Source organism: Ursus americanus, chromosome 6 (genome assembly GCF_024610735.1).
Source record: "Ursus americanus isolate L20-20 chromosome 6, mUrsAme1.1.p, whole genome shotgun sequence".
Classification (NCBI taxonomy): Eukaryota; Metazoa; Chordata; class Mammalia; order Carnivora; family Ursidae; genus Ursus; species Ursus americanus.
In genome coordinates this window covers 64,345,110-64,350,799 of record NC_142132.1, presented here as the reverse complement: position 1 = coordinate 64,350,799, position 5,690 = coordinate 64,345,110, and the positions used below count along the sequence as shown (strand labels likewise).

Here is a 5,690-nt window from a genome sequence, read left to right as displayed (position 1 = left end):
CAGAATGGCTAAAATTAACAAGACAAGAAACAACACATGTTGGTGAGGGCTGGAGATAGGGGACCCCTTTTACACTTTTGGTGGGAACACAAGCTGGTACAGCCACTCTGGGAAACAGTATGGAGGCTCCACAAGAATTTAAAAATAGAGGTACCCTATGACCCAGGAATTACACTACTATTTACCTTGATGCAAATGTAGTGATCCAAACGGGACACCTGCACCCCAATGTTTATAGCAGCAGTGTCCACAATAGCCAAACTGTGGGAAAAGCTGAGATCTCCATTGACAGATGAATGGATAAAGAAGATGTGATTCATATATACAAAGGAATATTATTCAGCCATCAGAAAGGATGAATAGTTACCACTTACATTGACATGGATGGAACTGGAGGGTATTATGCTGAGTGAAATAAGTCAATCAGAGAAAGACAATTATCATATGGTTTCATTCATATGTGGAATATAAGAAACAGCACAGAGGATCATAGGGGAAGGGAGGTAAAATGGAATGGGAAGTCATCAGAAAGGGAGAAAAACCATGAGAGACTCTTAACTATAGGAAACAAACTGAGGGTTGCTGGAGGGTTGGTGGGGGAATAGAGTAACTGTGTGATGGGCATTAAGGAGGGCATGTGATGTGATGAGCACTGAGTCTTATATGCAACTGATAAATTTTTGAACTCTATATCTGAAACTAATGATGTACTATAGGTTTGCTAATTGAATTTTAATTAAAAACAAAACAAAACAAAACAAAGTAAGGTAGTGTATTCCCCAGCTGACCACAATTTTGTAACAAGATGACCAAAGGGTCATGCAGGAAGTGTTTTGGGAGGCCATGGAGATCTCCTGCCTCTGCAATCCAGCCTTTAGAGATAGCGGGCAAAGAAAGAAAAGGGAGCTCATCTTCATCCTGTAGGTCATATTTTTGCTCCCCTGAATATCAACACCTATATGTTTCTGGGTCTCACATGCATGGTTCCAGGAGAGTCTTTTGGCATTTCATACCTCAGGGATGACCAGTGACCCCTAAACAGATGGTTTACAGTATGGGAATGAGCAGTGCACCGTTGTGACATGCTCAAGAGATACTGAGGGATCAGGACCAGCGGCTTCATCAGTACCTGATGTCAGTAGCAGGAGAGATGGCAGCAGCAGAGAACTGGGTCCTCGACCAGAGGGAAAATGCAAGCAGATGTTAGTACTGCTCAAGCTAGAGAGCATGGCCTAGAGAGTTCTAGGGCAATATATTTCCCATCTTCTCTCTCTCACTCTTGCTCTCTCTTTCCAAAGAAGATCCTTTACTGAAACCTATTTAAAACATTTGTCCTTAATTCAAATAAACCTCAACTCAGTGGAATGGCTGATGTCTGATCTATGTAAGGGCTTCATGGTGAAAAAATACACCCCACCTATGAAGACATCAAAATGGGTTCCTAATAAGAATGCGAATGTAACTCAGGGTCTCTGTCCTATCTTCTTCAGGATTTGACTGAGCTCCTCAGATTTGTGTATCTGCCAGATGAAGAAATCCCTATAGTGCCTGGTGTCCTTGGTGTCTGCAATGTAGATCGTGTCCTTACCAATGTAGAAGTCAATCTCAGAGGCTGACTGAAATTTGCCATCTAGGTCAGAGATGACCCTGATCCACACCAGGTTCTTCATTTTGTGTTTGAAGACTAGGAGCTAACATGGAACTCTTGCTCCGTGAGGTCCAGTAACTCAGCCAGCTTGTCCATAGGCATGGTGGTGTACAGCTTGAGGAAGCCTGTTCCTGCACTTCATCAGAAAACACCTTCATCTGCTCCAAGAAGGTTTCCTTGTGTAGTTGGGATGCACATTGCCATAGTTGGGCACTATAGGTGACAGGAATTTGGGGCAGGAGTATCTAAAAATTTCCTCATAGACTTGTGGGTCTATATTTCTCCCACAGCAGGAGGTGAATGCTCTTGTCAATTAGCATGGGGTACATAGTGAGGATGATGGCCAGCAGCAAATGCATCTGCTTATTCTACTCTTTAATCATCTCATACTTATATGTGGTCCTCTGAAACATGCTCTTGGGTCCTCTGGATGTAGAACAGGATGTTGGCAAAGATCCGGATAGCATCCTGGTAGCAACACATTATCAAATATGTAAAATTGATCTTATAGTATGTGGTGACCTGACACTCAGGCACACTCAAATCCATGTTCTTCTTGCTCAGTTTGATATTCTCCAGCACCTTGACAACCTGGTAGTAAAATCCCAACAGAGAGTGCAGATGCAGAAGACCCACCAGGCTGAAGTAGCCAAGCTTCTTATATAAGGAGTGCTGTCCATACTCCCCAGCCACACTCTCAAATTCACCTCCACTTGTGTACCCCTCCAACTGTCAGTTAATGTTGGACTTGTCTACCAAGAAGTGAAGAACATTGAGGACACTGAACATTCCAGATTTTCGAATTAGAACAAAGTCAATCTCCTCTGACTTCTAGTCAGTCTTTTTTTTTTTTTTAAGATTTTATTTATTTGACAGAGAGACAGCCAGCAAGAGGGAACACCAGCAAGGGGAGTGGGAGAGGAAGGAGCCTCCCAGCGGAGAAGCCCGACATGGGGTTTGATCCCAGGACTCCGGGACCATGCCCTGAGCCAAAGGCAGATGCTTAACGACTGAGCCACTCACGCGCCCCAACTTCTTGTCAGTCTTACAGCAGTACTGACTGAAAGACTGAAACTGATAGATGAACTCATTGATGTTATCCCAGAACCACAGGTTGGGTAGTTCAAGGGGAGCAGGACCATCAGCATTAAAAATGTCTTGGAAGAGATTGCAGTAGTTGTAATAGGATTCAGACCCCCTGCTCCAAAGAAGGTCCCTCATTGACATTGGCATATACTTGCCTGAAATATAATTCTTTGTACAAAATTGGGAAGACAGCACTGTTGCCAACCTGTGCAACAAGGGCTTCAGTTTCAGGCCAGGGAGTATTCTTGAAGAATCTTGAAGAATCAAGCCAGCTTGGTTCAGCTGTTGTCACAGATGTCCTGGATCTCATACAACTTTTGGTCAATGACATTACTGGACACATGGCTGGCCTGCAACTCATACACTTCTGGTCAATCAGATCTGAGAAGGTTTTGTGGAAATACTGGATGAAGTTTTTGATTACCTTGAGGATCACCTGATAGGTCTGCTGTTCATACTAATGTTTGTAAGCCAGATCCTGCTTTGGATCTCCTGTATGCATATCATAACTGTCCTGGTAAGCATAGGGATCATAAGCAGCCTCAGACTCATAATCATCAGCAGGAAAAGACATGGTTGCAGCACTCACAAATACCACCAGAGAGTCCCATCTTCTCTTCACACTCTGGAGGGTGTTGAAATGAAATGAAAACAAGAAAGTTCACCTTCCAGCTCCTAGGTAGCCAAGAATCAAGAAAGCTTAAGTTTAGAAGAGGTGGTCCAATAATTAAAAGTACTCTGGGCAATGACAATATGTTCCTTATTCAGAACAATGGAATAAAGAAATAGATTGAAGCTATGGAAGTAAAATATTGCTTTTGATGTGGCAGAAAGTTCTGTAAGAGGATGTCACTGTTTGGAAGAAGGGGTTGGGACAGTTAATATCTTAATTGCTTTAAGGGAGAGACAATGATAATGGAGTATTTACAATTCTATTAGTACCATATTATTTTTGCAATGTATATGAGAGGAAAAAGACAGAATAGATATCACAAATGGCCCTTTTTGGAGAAAGCTAAGATATTTAGGAAGGTAGTTGGGGGTTGTTGAGAAGTTAGTATTGATCCGATGGAAAATTCTGAGTTGAAAGGGGAAATGTACTAGGGTTACTAAGAAGAAATACAATGGGTGAAGTTTGTGAATACAAATTAACGGGTTGCAGATTACAAAACATTATGGAAGAAGAAATAAGGAAAGAGATCTGCATAATTTTTGAACTGTGAACCCCAAAGTAAAGTAATGTGAGAACTCTATGAAAATTAAGAGTAGAGGTGCTTCTGCATAAGGGTGGGACATATCTGACAGCACATTACCAACATTATCATGAGAAAAATGCCCAAATGCAAATGAATAGTCATTAAAGATGTTGTCCTGGTGAGAATTCCAGTGAAAGATTTGAGAGCAGTTTATCCACAGATATGAAGAATGGGGTTACAGGGAAGAACATGAGTTCTGAGAACAGTTAAATGGAGCCTGTGTGATCATAGGGTTCCTGGGTATATCTCACAGCCTGTTTAATTTTTTTTACCACTTTCATAGAAATCAGGGTAGATATCAGAAATTTCATGCAGTTGCATACCCATATTGCTTTCCAGTTCTACTTAACAGCATTGCTACCTGAAGGAACCACAGGACAAGGAAGTGATGGACACCTCTCCTGGTGTACAGTGAAAGAACAATGAGCATTATGTTGGTTGGTTCATAGGTCTTCTCTTGGGAGAATGGTTCAGCTCACCCAAAAGGGAAAGAAAGAGCAATATAGGAAAGTGTCACAGGTTAGTGTCTAAATAGTAAATAAAAATTTTTTTATTAATAGTTGGGTACATGTCTAATATTAACACCAGTTCCCCTTCCCAAAGAGGAACTCTCATATAAAACTGAGTTTGGGAACATGGTTAAACTGAGAAGTAGAATGAGACATCTATTCTTTTCCCCTTGACACTGGATGGTTGGGTTGAGCCAGACTAGGTTGGAGCAAGACTGGGTTGGAGCACAGTCTTAATTCATTCCTAGGTGCTGGGCTCTGGGTACTTATCATGTAGACACAGGAAGTAGGAAGAGGAAGTGGAAAGATGGCCCACTGGGCAGGGACAGGAAACGATAGGAGACAGTCTGAGGCCTGGATTTTCTCTATGAGGCTCAGCAGCCCACTAGGAAAAACAGATCAGTTGAACGCTATAAGCTCTACCAATTAAATTTACAATTAAATTTTCTCTTGTTGGGAGGAGCCGTAGGGAAGGATGGATATTTGGAAAAGAACAAGCAATCACACTCCTTCCTTAGATGTGAGCCTGTCTAGAAATTTGAGGTGACAGACAGGAAAACTGTCCCCACCTCAACACTCCCCACTTCTGCAGATCAAGGTCCAAGTCATCTATAATTTTCAACATCCTCCACAGTCCATTTTCAGTCTCATCTTCCAAGACATATGACATACACTCTATCCAGCCTAATTAAACAGCTGGACCTTCCTTGAGCACATTCTCCATGTCCATGATTTGTTCATGCCATTCCCTCAGCCTGGAATGTCCTCACTGACACTCTCTGGTTGTAGAAATCTTATCCATTTCTGCAGGCCAATTCAAAGGGCAGCTCTACCATACAGTTTTCATGATTGAGTGGGAATATCTTATTCCTTCTTTGAAGTCCTGTACCTCTGTGTGTCTAACATGGTTGATCAAATGCCACCTTGTAATACAGTTAAAGGATAGATGCTGGCTTGCTTTCATTCTCCTTTCTATCACCTCATTGGTGCCTAGGATGGTGTGTAAGATAATGACTGTGGAATAGTAAGAGTTTAGCAAATATTTGCCAACATAAATTTAATTCCAGGGTACCTGATGGCAAATGAGGAGAGGCTACAGAGAAATGGAAGTGACTGGTATTTCTTCTCTTCTGCTGCTACTTAATATGTTTCACTTCATAACCAGTCATAGTGGAGGAGGTCCTAGAGATG

At 41.9% G+C, this 5,690-nt stretch overlaps 1 pseudogene; it reads right to left on the bottom strand.

Annotated features, from left to right (window-relative positions):
* Positions 1 to 1,463: 1,463 nt before the first annotated feature.
* Positions 1,464 to 3,537, bottom strand: LOC123783091 (eukaryotic translation initiation factor 3 subunit L-like; annotated as a pseudogene).
* Positions 3,538 to 5,690: the final 2,153 nt, after the last annotated feature.